We start from the raw sequence: 16,605 nt of genomic DNA on the forward strand, positions 1-16,605 counted from the left end.
AAATCTGCAGGGAAGTCGCAGAGATATGCAAGAGCTATAGAGTGGTGATATTGGGGGACTTTAATTACCCAAATATCGATTGGGATAATGCTAGGGTAAAAGGAAAGGAGGGGGAGGAATTTCTGAAATGTGTTCAGGAGAATTTCCTTGACCAGCATGTTCTTGGCCCAACTAGGAAGGAGGCATTGCTGGATCTAGTGCTGGGGAATGAGGTGGGCCAGTTCGACCAAGTGTCTGTGGGAGAACACTTGGTTATGAGTGATCATCGTATCATAAGATTTAGTTAGCAATGGAGAGGAGCAAGGAACAATCTAGAGTGAATTCACCTGACATACATCATACACCCTCTTTTTTTGTATCATCATCTTCTCTATCTTCTAAACTGGAATAGGGCTAACTTCAATGGGATGCGAAAGGCTCTAGCCAGGGTAAAATGCAACCAAAGACTGATGGGAAAAACTATAACGGAACAATGGGTGATCTTTAAGGAGGAGATGTTCCAAGTACAGACTAGGTACATTCCAACAAGAGGGAAGGGTAAGGGAACCAAAGCAAGGGCTCCTTGGATGACGAGGAAGATAGAGAAGATGATGATACAAAAAAAGAGGGTGTATGATGAATGTCAGGTGAATTCTTCAAGGGATAACCAGACCAAATACAATAAGTTGAGGGGGGGAAGGGAAGATGAAAATAAGATTCGCAAAGAGAGAATATGAGAGTAGAATGGCGGTTAACATAAAAGGGAACTCAAAAATCTTCTACCGGCATGTAAACTGTAAGCGGGTAGCAAGAGGCGGGGTGGGGTCTATTAGTGACAAAGAAGGTGTTATATGCTTAGAGGTGCAGGGCAAGGCTAGAATACTCAGAGTACTTTGTATCGGTGTTTACTAAGGAGGTGGATACTGACAAAATATCGGTAGCAGTGGAAAAGGTAGAAGCAATGGAAGGGGTGAAAATTGATATAGACAGGATGTACTAGAAAGGCTGGGCATGCTTAAGAGTAGATAAGTCGCCTGGTTCAGATGGCTTGCATCCCAGATTGCTAATGGAATTGGGGGAGGAGATAGCGGATGGGCTTGCCATAATTTTCCAATCTTCCCTATATGCGGGGGAAGTGCCTGAGGATTGGAAAGTGGCAAATGTGACACCATTGTTCAAGAAAGGGTGTAAAGACAATTCCAGTAACTACAGGCCGGTCAGTTTAACATCAGTGGTGGGTAAAGTTTTAGAAACAATAAACAAGGAAAGAATTAATGGGCACTTGGAGAGGTTTAAGCTAATTAAGGAGAGCCAACATGGATTTGTAAAAGGCAGATCATGTTTGACTAATCTAATTGGATTTTTTGATGAAGTAACAGGAAGGATCGATGAAGGGAATGCAATGGATGTTGTCTACATGGATGTTAGGAAGGCGTTTGACAAAGTATCACATAGAAGGCTGGTTAACAAAATTGAGGCTCATGGAATAGGTGGGTCAGTGGCAGCTTGGATAAGGAATTGGCTTAAGGACAGAAAACAGCAAGTTGTGGTAAATGGCTGTTTTTCAGTTTGGAGGATGGTAGACAGTGGTGTTCCCCAAGGGTCAGTGCTGGGGCCACTGCTTTTTTTGATATATATAAATGACCTGGATATTGGAATACAGAGTAGAATTTTTAAATTTGCCGATGACACCAAACTTTGCGGGGGTGGCAAACAGTGAGGATGATACCAATCGACTGCAATAGGACATAGAAAGGCTAGCAGAATAGGCAGACAAGTGGCAGATGGAATTTAATGCAGAGAAGTGTGTGGTGATACATTTTGGCAGAAGGAACAGGGAGAGGTAATATACACTTAATGGCACAGTTTTAAAGAGTGTGCAGGGACAGAGGGACCTGGGAGTTAATGTGCATAGGTCCCTGAAGGTGGCAGGGCATATTGAAAGAGTGGTTAGCAAAACATATGGGATCTTGGGTTTCATAAATAGAGGTATTGAGTACAAAAGTGGAGAAATTATGCTGAATCTTTATAAAGCACTGGTTAGGCCACAACTGGAGTATTGCATCCAGTTCTAGTCACCACACTTTAGGAAGATTGTGAAGGCCTTTGAGAGGGCGCAGAGGAGATTTACCAGAATGGTTCCGGGGATGGGGGATCTTAGCTACAAGGACAGGTTGGAGAAGCTGGATTTGTTTTCATTAGAGCAAAGGAGGTTGAGGGGTGATTTGATAAAGGTGTACAAGATTATGACAGGTTTGGATAGGCTAGACAGAAAAAGGCTGTTCCCACTAGTTGATGGTACAAGGACTAGGACACAGATTTAAGGTTTTGGGCAAGAGATACAGGGGGGATGTGAGGAAAAACTTTTTTACGCAGTGAGTGGTGAGGACCTGGAACTCGCTGCCGATGGAAGTGGTGGGAGCGGACACGCTCAATGTTTTCAAGGGGAGACTGGATAGGCACTTGAGGGAAATAAACTTGCAGGGTTACTGGGATAGAGCGGGGGAATGGGACTGACTCGATTGCTCTGCAGAGAGCCGGCACAGACTCGATGGGCTGAATGGACTCCTTCTGTGCCGTTATGACTCTTCTGATGATTTTACCGAGTTTAACCTCAGTAGTGGGGAAGCTTTTTGAAACAATAATCAGGGACAAAATTAACAATCACTTGGACAAGTGTGGATTAATTAAAGAAAGTCAGCACAGATTTGCTAAAGGCAAATCGCGTTGAACTAACTTGATCGAGTTTTTTGATGAGGTAACAGAGAGGGTTGATGAGGCAATGCTCCGCATTGGTTGACATGGTGTACATGGACTTCCAAAAGGCATTTGATAAAGTGTCACACAATAGGATTGCCAGCAAAGTTGAAGTCCATGGAATAAAAGGGACAGTGGCAGCATAGATACAAAACTGGGTAAGTGACAGGAAACCGAGAGTAGTGGTGAATGGTTGTTTTTCGGACTGGATATAGTGATGTTTAGCAGGGGTCGGTATTTGGACCACTGCTTTTCTTGATATAAATTAATGACTTGGACTTGGGTGTACAGGGCACAATTTCAAAATTTGCAGATGGCACAAAACTTGGAAGTATACTGAACAATGAGGAGGATAGTGATAGATTTCAAGAAGACATAGATAAGCTGGTGAAATGGGCAGATACGTGGCAGATGGAATTTAGTGCAGAAAAGTGCGAAGTGATGCATTTTGGTGGGAAGATCGAGGAGAGGCAATATAAACTAAAGGGTACAATCCTAAAGGGGGTGCATGAACAGAGAGACGTGGGGGTATATGTGCACAAATCATTGAAGGTGGCGGAACAGGTTGAGAAAGCGGCTGAAAAAGCATATGGGATCCTGGGCTTTATAAATGGAGGCATAGAGTACAAAAGCAAGGAAGTTATGATGAACCTTTATAAAACGCTGGTTCGGCCTCAACTGGAGTATTGTGTCCAATTCTGGGCACTGCACTTTAGGACAGATGCGAAGACCTTGGAGAGGGTGCAGTAAAGATTTACGAGAATGGTTCCAGGGATGCAGGACTTCAGTTACGTGGATAGACTGGAGAAGCTGGGGTTGTTCTCCTTGGAGCAGAGAAGGTTGAGAGGAGATTTGATGGAGGTTTTCAAAATCACGATGGGCCTATACAGAATAAATCGAGAGAAACTGTTCCTGTTGGCGGTAGGGTCGAGAACCAGAGGACACAGATTTAAGGTGATTGGCAAAAGAACCAAAGGCAACATGTGGGAAAACTATTTCATGCAGCAAGTGGTTCGGATCTGGAATACCCTGCCTGAAAGGGTAGTGGATGCAAACTCAATTGTGGCTTTCGAAAGGGAATTGGAAAAGTATCTGAAGGAAAAAAATGTGCAGGGCTACGGGGAAAGGACAGGGAAGGGGGACGAGCTGAAGTGCTCTTGCAGAGGGCCAGCACGGGCTCGACGGGCCAAATGACGACCTCCTGTGCTGTAACCATTCTGTAATTTTATGATCGAGAGTAGACTGATGGGGCGGTAATTGGCCGAATTAGATTTGTCCTGCTTTTTGTGGACAGGACATACCTGGTCAGTTTTCCACATTGTCGGGTTGATGCCAGTGTTGTAGCTGCACTGGAACAGCTTGGCTAGAGGCGCGGCTAGTTCTGGAGTACAAGCCTTCAGCACGACAGCCGGAATATTGTTGGTTCCATAGCCTTTGCTGTAGCCAGTGCGCTCGGCCATTTCTTGATATCGCGTGGAGTGAATCGAATTGGCTGAAGACTGGCTTCTGTGATGGTGGGAACCTCAGGAGGAGGCCGAGATGCATCATCCACTTGGCACTTCTGGCTGAAGATGGTTGCAAACGCTTCTGTCTTGTCTTTTGCACTTGCGTGCTGGGCTCTGCCATCATTGAGGATGGGGATTTTCATGGAGCCACCTCCTCCCGTTTAATTGTCTTTGGGGATTCGTCCTAAACCCTTCCACCTCTCTATTTCTCTCTCCACCTTTAAAAGCATTCATTTCGACGAAGCTTTCAATCACATCTCTAACTCTCCCACCATGGCTCAGCTTCTATTCCTTTTATTTAATTTCTTTCACCCCTCTGTAAAGCACCTTGAAGCATTTTGTACCTTAAAGGTGCTATATAAATACTTGTGCCTGAGCAAGTGGCTGGAGAAGGAGAAGGAGTTATTGACAAGGGAGCAGAGTTAATGGTGGGGGAGCCAAAACATATGGCTTTGGTCTTCCTGATGTTCAGTTCGAATAAATTTAAATTTATTCACAACTTGATACTGTTGTATTTTGAATGTTGTATTTGAATTGTCCCACATAGCTTACCGTAGTTGTGATGTGCAGTGCATTATGGGAAATAGAGTGCATTAAGTGGAAGGGATTCTTCTGGAAGTAATGGCTGTTAACTGAACTCTGTCTCCTGCGTACTCTCTTAATTGTTATACAAGCAAGGTTAATAAACTCTTGAGATTTAACAAAAGTGGCGACGAGGACGTCTGAACTTGCGTGGCTCTGCTGTGCAGAAGATAGTCGGGTTTTACGTGTTTAAAACTGTTATTTTTGCTGTGGACAGTTAATTAAAGTGAGGCTGGCTCGAGGATAAAGGAGCTTGCAATGGCGGGAAGATGAGACGACGTATAAGGTACTAACGACTTGAGGAAGGGGAGGAAAAGCAGTGAGTAAATCGGGAAGGACATTTATTCAACTGTGAAACGATCTGTGAATTGAAGCACTAAATAACTGATAGTAATTTTAGTTGAGTTCAACATTGGAAGGATCTTTAGTGAATGATAATTAGGAGCCTGAGAGAAGGAAAATGGCTGGAATTATCGGTAACATTGGACTGTTTGATGAGAATGTCGAACAATGGAGCTCATACACAGAACGATTTGAATACTTCACACAAGCAAATGACATTGGAGGGAACAAAGTAGTACCTACATTGTTAAGTGTGATGGGACCAAAGACTTTCAATCTTTTGCGTACTTCAGTGCGTCCAGATAAACCAGGGACTAAACAATATAGCGAAATTGTGGAGATGCTAAAAGGGCATTTTTCACCCAAACCCCTAGTCATAGCTGAGAGTTATCACTGAGGTCACAGTTCAGTTGAATGAACAAACTAGGAAGTTACCACTCTACGTAGTTAAAGGAGACTACCCCTCCCTACTGGGACGTTCGTGGATGGAGAGAATAAAATTAGACTGGTCATCAGTCTACATGATGTCACACAATGATCCAGGCTTACCCGCCATCTTAAAGAAACATGCAGAAGTCTTTAATGGAGAACTGGGTAGCATGAAAGATATTACTGTGAAGCTTCGTATTAAGCAGGATAGCAAACCCAAGTTCATGAAGGCACGACCCATACCTTATGCCATCAGACCAAAAGTCGAGGCTGACTTAGAAGCCCTAGTTGAAAGCGGAGTACTAGAACCAGTCAGCGTGAGTGAATGGGCAACACCCATCGTACCAGTGCTCAAGAAAGGGGGTGGAGATTTTAAAGTAACTGTTAACCCTGTATTGTCAGTGAAGCAATATCCGCTTCCCCATATTGATGATTTGTTTGTGGGACTTGCTGGGGGCCAGAAGTTTAGCACAATCGACCTCTGTCAAGCCTACCTGCAAATGCATGTGGATGAACAGTCACAAGAAATGCTGACTATTGTGATGCACAAGGGCCTATTTAGGTATCGTCGACTTCCTTTCGGAATTACATCAGCTCCAGCGCTATTCCAATGTGCTATGGACCAGATCCTTAGTGGATTGCCTGGAGTCCAGTGCTACTTAGATGATATCTTAGTTACTGGGTGTGATGACCATCTGCGTAACTTGGATGCAACGCTACAGAGACTGAGGGATTATGGACTCAGAGTTCGCAGGGATAAATGCGATTTTTTTCAGTCATCAGTTGAGTACCTCGGTCATGTGATCGATGCCACAGGCCTTCACAAGGCACCGTCCAAGACCAAGGCAATCGTGGATGCCCCAGCACCTGAAAATATCAGCCAGCTGCGTTCTTTTCTAGGGTTACTGAACTACTATGGACAGTTCATACCGAACCTAGCCTCGATGCTGAGGCCGCTGCATTGGTTGCTATGTAAAGACAAGAAGTGGGAATGGACTAACAAGTGCCAGGAGGCGTTCATGACAGCAAAGGACACGCTCCTGAAGTCAGAGGCTTTGACGCATTTTGACCCTTCATTACCAATACAGTTAGCTTGTGATGCATCGTCATATGGTGTGGGAGCGGTCGTTTCTCATATCATGCCAAACTGAGAAGAGAAGCCGATAGCATTCGCATCTAGGACTTTGAACAGAGCTGAAACTAACTACGCCCAAATAGAACGAGAAGCACTGAGCATCGTTTTTGGCGTTCGCAAGTTTCACCAATATTTGTACGGGAGACAGTTCACCCTACTAACAGATCACCGCCCTCTCGCGACCATCTTTGGGCCACATACAGGGATTCCGTCACTTGCTGTGAGCAGAATGCAAAGGTGGGCGCTGCTGTTGTCTGCACACACCTTTGACATTAGATAATGCAAGTCTGACCTGCACGGCAATGCCGACGGTCTTTCCAGGTTGCCGCTGCCTGTCACCAAGCCTATGACGAGTAGCATGGACATCTGCTATTTTAGGCAGGTGGAGAACGCGCCTGTTACTTCGACACAGGTCCGACGAAACACTAGAAACGACCCAGTGTTGTCTGCAGTGCTGGACATTACCGTCAGGGGCAAGCTTGACCACGATGACCCAAACCTGAAACCATGGCCCAGTAATTCGGCTCTCCCCGGGTGAGTACGCACGGGGTACTCACCCGTAGGCCGAATGGAATTGCCGGTTTCCTGCATGCACTGCGCATGCGCGGGAAACCGGCACTTCCGATCCTCTGAACGAAGGGGTTCAGAGGTCGAACACGCGCGCAGGGGAGGCTGTGCGTGCACTTTGAACTTAGGTTTTTTTTGCAGGTTTTCCCGGGAGGTTAAGCCTGCAGGATTTACACATTTAAAAAGCAGGCGTAAGGCCTGCTTTTTGCAAGGTAAGTGGTCAATTAATTCAAATTAAAACATTATTTCCACAGGTTTATTATTTTTAAATACTTTAAAGCAAGGTAAGTTTATTTTTAGCCCCGTTATAATATAAAAGTATTTTTTTCAAAAATTTAAATTATTGATTAAAATAGTTATTTAATGTAATTTATAGTTTATTTAAAAAGTGTGATGTTTCTGTTAAATTTATTTGAAGGTTTACTGCTATTTTGGGCCCGTAGTATTTGTAAGTTTTGACAGGTCTACCTGTCAATCTTATGAATGGGCTTTTCCCTCCTCCGATTGGCTGCCCATGGCTCACGTGATCCCAGGGGATGCATCGCACTAACTATGCCCCTGGGACACGCAAGCACAGCGCGCCGGCAGCTGGGCCAGGCCCCGGATCAGAATTCCACGGGGCCCTACAGCTCAACTGCAACACGCGCAAGGCAAGTGCAGGTCGGGGGCTTACACCTGCGGGAAGCCCCCGACCTGAATTTCTGGGCCCATATCTCTTAAGGAGAAACGAACTGTCGGTGCAGTCTGGAAGTTTGCTGTGGGGGAGGAGAGTGGTTATTCCACCATCGCTACGGAAACCAGTGTTACATCAACTACACTCTGGACACTGCGGAATGGTTCGTATGAAAGAAATAGCGAGGAGCTACTTCTGGTGGCCGGGTATGGATGGACAGATTGAGGACAAAGCTAAAACCTGTTCCTCATGTCAGAAAGTTCGTAATGTGCCACAGCTTGCACCTCTTCACCCCTGGGACTTTCTGGAGGAAGCATGGCACCGCATTCATGTAGACTTTGCAGGTCCATTCGAGGAGAGAATGTTCCTGGTGGCTGTTGACGCGCACAGTAAGTGGCCAGAGGTTGTTATAATGAGGTCCACCACCGCTGAGAAGACCATCGAGAAGTTAGGTGAGGTGTTCAGCCGATTTGGATCTCCGATGCAACTTGTCTCAGACAACGGTCTACAGTGGGTGTCACAAGAAATGGCTACATTCCTGCAGGTGAATGGCGTACAACATATCAGGGCTGCACCATACCACCCTGCGACCAATGGTCTAGCTGAGAGGTTTGTTCAGATCATGAAACACTCTCTAAAGGCATCGCAAGGCCAGGGGACGCTTCATCAGTGCCTGAATAGTTTCCTGTTGAGTTACAGGAACACACCACATGCGACCACAAAAGCATCACCTGCCACTCTACTGCTCAAAAGAGAGCTACGAACCAACTTCGACCTGCTGAAACCGCCAAAGGTGAAAGACGTGGTACAGTATCAGCAGGACAAGCAGATCAAGCGACGTGACCAACGCTCCAAAGACAGAGTCTTCAGTCCAGGTGAACATGTGTTGGCATGGAACTACAGTGGTGGACCTAAGTGGGTTCCTGCTACTGTCATTGCACAGACTGGTCCAGTATCCTACACTGTACAGACACCCGAGGACATTGTCTGGAAGAGATACACCGATCAGCTTCTACGAAGTGCAGCAACACCCACTGAACCACCAACAGCAGTTTATCTGCCATTGGGTGACGCTGTGGGTCATCCACCTTCTACACCGAGAGGCTCACCTTCTGGGGAAACAGCCGCTTCAGCCACTATCTCATCAGCAAGGGAGACCTGTATACAGGCACCCCAGCCACCTACACCTGCGGTGACGTCACCTGTGAGAGACAATGAACTGGAGAGCCAGGTTGACCGCCGGTAGCCTACCAGAGAGCGGCGGGCCCCTATACGTTTGAACTTATAGTTCAGAGACTTACCCTTTATCTGGGGCAGAATAATCCCCATGGGTATAACAGGTTATTGTGTTTTAAAAATTTTGTGGTTCTATTGGGACATCTAATGTAAGAGAGGAGGAGATGTGTATTTTGAATGTTGTATTTGAATTGTCCCACATAGCTTACCGTAGTTGTGATGTGCAGTGCATTAAGTGGATGGGATTCTTCTGGAAGTAATGGCTGTTAACTGATCTCTGTCTCCTGCGTACTCTCTTAATTGTTATACAAGCAAGGTTAATAAACTCTTGAGATTTAACAGATACCAGATAGAAAGTCCAACAGCATAGAGGCTGCTGTGGGATCAAGGAAAGTCATAGAGAGGTAGAGCTGTGCATCAGCAGCATACATATGGAAGATGAACCCCTGCCTGGAGATGATGTCAGCAAGAGGCAATCCCATATAATTGAACAATGGAAAGGAGTTGATGGAGGAGGAGGAGGAGGAGGATGGCATGGATCAACCATTTTGAAAACTGTGGAGAGGTTGAGGCAGGCAAGGAAGGATCAAGCATCATGGTCATGGAGGATATCATTTGTGATATTCCCTACCTGCCCGCCAGAGGGTGGATTTTTGCCTTCACTATTTGCCTACCCGGAATGCTGGTATTTTTCCTCCCTATCTGCCTGCCCACAGTGCTGCTTTTTTCTGGGCCTTAACTCCACTCCCACTTCTGAGTCCAGCTCATCACAAATCTCTTTTTTTCCAGCCGAATGCACCCTTCCTCCCTAGCCTGTGCTGTACTCCTAACTGCTCCTGAACCCCAGTCTCTCATTTGCTCTGAGCATGTTATAAGGTTCTCAGCCACTCCCACACCACTGGAGATAGAATCCTCTTGACAGACAATCCGCATCCCTGGGAGAAGAGCCTCCGCGGGCGGGCGGAGAGTTGCGCTATTTGCCCAACTTCCGTTTGCTGAATGTCCGTGAAATTCTTATGCCTAGCAAAAGCAGTTGTAAGGCCTGCTTTTACCAGCACAAGAGTTTTAAAAAATAGAAAAATAAAATGTTATCACTCATTTATACATTAAAAACCCAACCCTGTCCAGTAAGGTAAGTTTATTTTTAGCCCCTTTTAAAATATATACTTTTTTTCCAAAAAATTTAATTTTTGTTTAAAATATTTAATTAAATGGCATTTTAATTAATTTGAATTATGTAATTCTTTTTAATGTATTTCAAGCGTTCGTGTATTTTTAAGTGATTCCCCATTCATACTTATGGGGATTCTGTACGTCTTTTATTGGTTGGGCCGGCCCACGTGATCCCAGGGGCACTTGCGAATCGCCTACACCCCTGGGATACGTGGGCCTCTATCCACGGGTACCCAGAAATGCCCAGGAGCGCAATTCTCCGGACCACCAGGTAAATTCATCGATTTTTTACAGGTCGGAGGCATCTGCCCGCGGGAAGCTTCCGATCGCAAATTTTGGGCCAATGTGCCTGGCAGTAATTTACTTATGTATCTGATGATTTTTCTAAACTACAAGTGCTTCACTCATGTGGTTTATTTTATTATTATGGGTTCTTTATGATTCACTACTAGCCATATATTATCTCACATTTATTGTGTTTCATTTGTATTTCAAGTTCAGACAACAGATTGAAAATAAACTCATTTTCATAGAAAATGGTGATAATAGAGAGGTTGAAAGCTTTAAACTCTATTTACACTGCAGAAAGTATAACAGTATTCGTGCTACATTGCTATATAGGGCCACTCAGAAACATGTCTGCTTAATCCATTTCTGCTCAGTGCTCTCTTGAAGCAGTGGTAGAATGTCATTCTTCTTTACCTATAAATAAAATAGTTATGATTGATTGATAGCGATCTCAGTCAACCCCAGAGAATATGTCATTGTGTCCACATGTAATTGCAGGGAAACCGCTCATCCGTGTGGATAGTCTGGGAGTGCAAGCCCACAGTGTTGGTGTAAAAAAGAACTGCTCTCCATAATTGCGGGGAGAGCAAAGAACTATACAATACAAGCTGAATTTGTGTGAGTGTTGTGAAGAAGTTATACTGTGGCAGGTCACCTGCTGCTGCATTTATAACAGCTCTGGTAGCAGCACTGTAATAGAAAACCGGTGGTACTCGTGTCTCTAGTATCATGGAGCCCCACTTTAAGAGATGGGTTCCTATGCCATTGGAATAAAGTACTGGCAGCAGCAAGCAGTGTTTGCATTTCTGGCCTTTGTGGCTCTTCACTGACATTGGGGAAAATTGCAAAAAGAGCTTGAAAGTGATACGGCTGTGCAAGATCACAGATGGATAGCTGCTCCAAAGTCACAATTATAACTATTGAACGCATGCATGTGTAAACTTGCTTCATTATTACTGCTGGCACTCTGAAATTCATCCCATAATGTAGAGCATCAGCGATGTTAATACATTGCAGTTCTGTTTTATAAATTAAAAATGAGATTGGTTTGAAGCCAAACCTGGAGAGCAGTGTGTGAATCTCTCTCTCTCTCTCTCTGGGTTTTTAAACTCACTGTTCAAAATATTCTAGTAGCTTCAGCCCAATTATCATTGAGCAGCATTGGTGGGTGAAGCTGCCCCAGATATTAGTTCCAGTTTTATTTAGATAGGTCGCAAGTATAGTGAGTGTGGGGAATTGGCATGTATTATGCTAGTGTAGTAGGTGCAGGTACAACCATATAAGATATTGATGAAGCAGCTAATAGCTGTTATCAAATATGACCATAGTTAGTATATGCTTAGAGTAGTATATGCTTAGCTTATTTATAAGCAAAGAGTTGGAATAAACGGCTCTTTATCCAAGTGGCAGGCAGTGACTAGTAGGGTACCGCAGGGATCGGTCCTGGGACCCCAGCTATTCACAATATATATTGATGATCTAGATGAGGGAACTAGATGTAATATCTCCAAGTTTGCAGACGACACAAAGCTGGGTGGGCGTGTGTGCTGTGAGGAGGATGCCGAGAAACTCCAGTATGATTTGGACAGGTTGGGTGATTGGGCAGAAGCATGGCAGATGCTGTATAATGTTAATAAATGCGAGGTTATCCACTTTGGTGGCAAAAACAGGAAGGCAGATTATTATCTGAATGGCAATAGATTGGGAGAAGGAAGTGCAACGAGACCTGGGTGTCCTTGTGCATCAGTCGCTGAAGGTAAGCGTGCAGGTGCAGCAGGCGGTTAAGAAGGCAAATGGTATGTTGGCCTTCGTAGCGAGAGGGTTCGAGTACAGGAACAAGGATGTCTTGCTGCAGTTGTACAGGGCCTTGGTGAGACCACACCTTGAGTATTGTGTGCAGTTTTGGTCGCCTTATCTGAGGAAGGATGTTCTTGCCATGGAGGGAGTGCAGCGAAGATTCACCAGACTGATACCTGGGATGGCAGGAATGACGTATGAGGAGAGATTGGGTCGATTGGGCTTATACTCGCTGGAGTTTAGAAGAATGAGAGGGGATCTCATTGAAACTTATAAAATTCTAACAGGACTAGACAGACTAGATGCACGAAGGATGTTCCTGATGGCGGGGGAGTCCAGAACCAGGGGTCACAGTCTAAGGATAAGGGGTAAGCCATTTAGGACAGAGATGAGGAGGAATTTCTTCACCCAGAGAGTGGTGAGTCTGTGGAATTCTCTACCACAGAAGGCAGTGGAAGCCAATTCATTAAATATATTCAAGAAGGAGTTAGATATATTTCTTAAGGCTAAAGGGATCAAGGGATATGGGGAGAAAGCAAGGACAGGGTACTGAATTTGGATGATCAGCCATGATCTCATTGAATGGCGGAGCAGGCTCGAGGGGCCGAATGGCCTACTCCTGCTCCTATCTTCTATGTTTCTATGTTACCTTTATCAAATAACCATGAGGCCTGTTAGCTATAAATAGGACAAAAGTGATTTGGTATGGGTGACACCCCACAACAAATATACTGCATGCAATGCCATTTCCTGCCTGGTTACTGCAAATTTACATAAAAGGTTCTGGAGGCAATGAAAGTGTTGATTTCTGAGTGGATCTGGACAGCTAATAAATCACTTACTCTTAACTATAATATTGCTGATTTACTGAGCTGTTTCATTTAACAACAAAAACAACAGCTTGCACTTGTATAGCGCTTTTTAACAGGTTGCGTATAGTGACACTACTATTCCCGGCCAGATTGGAGATGATTACACACTGCTGTAAGTAACTGGGATTGATTTTATGCACATCATTTGTATCTAACTATCCTCCACTCACTACATTTTGCTGGAGAAATCACCTTGCTTTATCGGGAGAAGTTGCTGAATTCTGTTTGCTGCAGTTTGTAGAAACTCTTTTTTTTTAAATAGACTCTGCATATAGACTTGTTTGGATTGCTGAGTAAATGCTGTAATTCCTGCCCCACCTTCAACGCATTGGCTGAGACAGTAGTGCCCACCTTTAACATAGAAAAACATCCAAAGCACTTCACAGAAGTGTAATCCAACAAAGAATGAGATATTGGGAAAGGTGACTAAAGGCTTGATGGAAGAGATGGGTAGATCTGTAGTCTTTTTAAATCTTTGTTTAAAGGAGAACTTAAGTCTAGGTCTAGGTTAAGAAATGGCATAGTTGCAAGTTTGTTTTTTAGGAAATTGGGTCATCTCATAAATAAAATAATCCAAATTAAATAGTTAAATGCTGAACTGTTTGGGGAGATACTGGGGTAACATAGGGCTGGGAAATTATAGATACATAGATACATAGAAGATAGGAGCAGGAGTAGGCCATTCGGCCCTTCGTGCCTGCTCCGCCATTCGATGAGATCATGGCTGATCCTTTAATTCAGTATCCCGTCCCCGCCTTCTCTCCGTAACCCTTAACCCCTTTTGCCCGTAGAAATATATCTAATTCCCTCTTAAATATATTTAATGAGCTGGCGTACACTGCCCTCTGTGGCAATGAGTTCCACAGGTTCACCACTCTCTGAGTGAAGAAATTCCCCCTCATCTCTGTCCTAAATGGTTTAGCCCTTATCCTTAAATTATGTCCTCTAGTTCTGTTCTCACCCGCCAAGGGAAACATTCCTTCTGCATCCAGTCTGTCTAGACCTGTCAGAATTTTATACACTTCTATGAGGTCCCCTCTCAATCTTCTAAACTCCAGTGTGTACATCCCTAAACTACATAGTCTCTCCTCATAGGTCATTCCCGCCATTCCTGGTATCAGCCTGGTGAATCGCCGCTGCACCCCCTCCATGGCAAGAACATCCTTCCTCAGATGAGGCGACCAAAACTGTACACAGTACTCGAGGTGTGGTCTCACCAGTGCCCTGTACAGCTGCAGCAAGGTATCCCTGTTCCTGTATTCTAACCCTTTTGCTATGAAGGCCAGCATACCGTTTGCCTTCTTGACCGCCTGTTGCACCTGCATGCTCGCCTTCAGTGACTGGTGTACAAGAACACCCAGGTCTCTCTGTACTTCCCCCTCTCCCAATCTATTGCCATTTAAATAATAATTTGCCCTCCCGTTCCTGCACCCAAGGTGGATAACTTCGCACTTGTCCACATTATAGTGCATCTGCCATTTATCCGCCCAATCGCCCAGTCTGTCCAAATCGCTCTGGAGCTTCCTGGTCTCTTCCTCTGAGCCCACCCCCCCTCCTAGTTTAGTGTCGTCTGCAAATTTGGAAATGCTGCATCCGACTCCCTGATCCAGGTCATTAATGTAAATTGTGAACAGCTGGGGGCCCAGGACAGATCCCTGTGGTACCCCACTTGTTACTGCCTGCCATTCAGAAAATGAGCCGTTTATTCCAACTCTCTGTTTTCTATCTGACAGCCAGTTCCCTATCCACGCCAAAACTTTCCCCTTTATCCCATGAGCCTCAATTTTCCATGCTAATCTTTTATGTGGGACCTTATCGAAGGCCTTTTGGAAGTCCAGGTACACCACATCTACTGGCTCTCCCCCATCTATTCTACCAGTTACTCCCTCAAAAAATTCCAATAGATTAGTCAAGCACGATTTACCCTTTGTAAATCCATGTTGACTCTGTCCTATCCTGTCCCCATTTGCTAAGTGCTCCGCTATTTCATCCTTAATGATGGACTCCAGCATTTTGCCCACAACTGATGTAAGGCTTACAGGTCTGTAATTACCTGCTTTTTCCCTACCCCCCTTTTTGAATAGTGGGGTAACGTTAGCTACCCTCCAATCCATCGGCACTGTTCCCGAGTCTAATGAATTCTGAAAAATCATCCTTAGTGCATCCGCTATCTCTAGGGCCACCTCCTTCAGTACCCTAGGATGCATGTTATCAGGCCCTGGGGATTTGTCCACCTTCAATCCCTTTAGCTTCCTTAACACCATATCCTTAGAGATATTGATTTGCGTCAGTTCCTCCTTTGCCAATGTCCCTATTTTTCCCGATATCCCAGGGAGGTTTTTTGTGTCTTCCTTCGTAAAGACTGACCCAAAGTATGCATTTAGTTGATCTGCCATTTCCTTATTTCCCATTATATATTCCCCCGTATCTGACTGCAATGGACCAACTTTGGTTTTCACCAGTCTTTTCCTTTTGATATATTTATAAAAGCTTTTGGAGTTAGTTTTTATATTTTCCGCCAGCTTGTTTTCGTAAGCTATTTTGCCCCTCTTGATCATGCCCTTTGCCCTCCTTTGCTCTATCTTAAACTGTTCCCAATCTTCCGCTCTGGCGCTTTTTTTGGCTATTTTATACGCCCTATCTTTGGATTTTATGCTGTCTCTAATTTCCCCTGTTATCCACGGTTGAGTCACCTTTTTAGATTTCCTTTTATGCCAGATTGGTATAAACAATTTTTGCAATTTTGTCATTCTATCTTTAAATGTTTGCCATTGTTTATCTACCTCCAGTCCTCCCAGGAACGTTGTCCAATCAGACCTACTCAGTTCCCGTCTCATGGCATCATAATTCCCCTTGTTTAAATTCAGGACCTTAGTCTCTGAGTCAATTTCTTCGCTCTCCATTTCGAGTGAGAAATCGATCATGTTATGATCGCTCTGACCCAAGGGTCCCCGTACAACAAGATTACTGATTAGTCCCTTCTCATTGCACAGTACCCAGTCCAATATAGCCTGTTCCCGAGTTGGTTCCTCGACATATTGATCCAGATAACCATCCCTTAAACACTCAAGGAATTCCTCCTCCTCATTATTTTTACTGATTAGGCTAGTCCAATCTATATGTAAGTTAAAGTCACCTATGATGACAGCTGTGCTCTTATTGCACGCTTCTCTAATTTCCCTCGTGATGCCCTCCCTAACCTCTATTTTACTATTTGGAGGCCTATATACCACTCCTATTAATGTTTTTCGCCCCTCGCTATTTCTTAGC

At 44.6% G+C, this 16,605-nt stretch overlaps 1 protein-coding gene across 7 annotated transcripts in view; it reads left to right on the forward strand.

Annotated features, from left to right (window-relative positions):
* Positions 1–16,605, forward strand: part of patj (PATJ crumbs cell polarity complex component) — a 471,326-nt gene that overhangs the window by 438,848 nt on the left and 15,873 nt on the right. The gene's annotated exons all lie outside the window — the stretch shown is intronic.

This window comes from Somniosus microcephalus, chromosome 3 (assembly GCF_052327205.1).
Source record: "Somniosus microcephalus isolate GS21.2 chromosome 3, FLI_Smic_1.0, whole genome shotgun sequence".
NCBI lineage: Eukaryota > Metazoa > Chordata > Chondrichthyes > Squaliformes > Somniosidae > Somniosus > Somniosus microcephalus.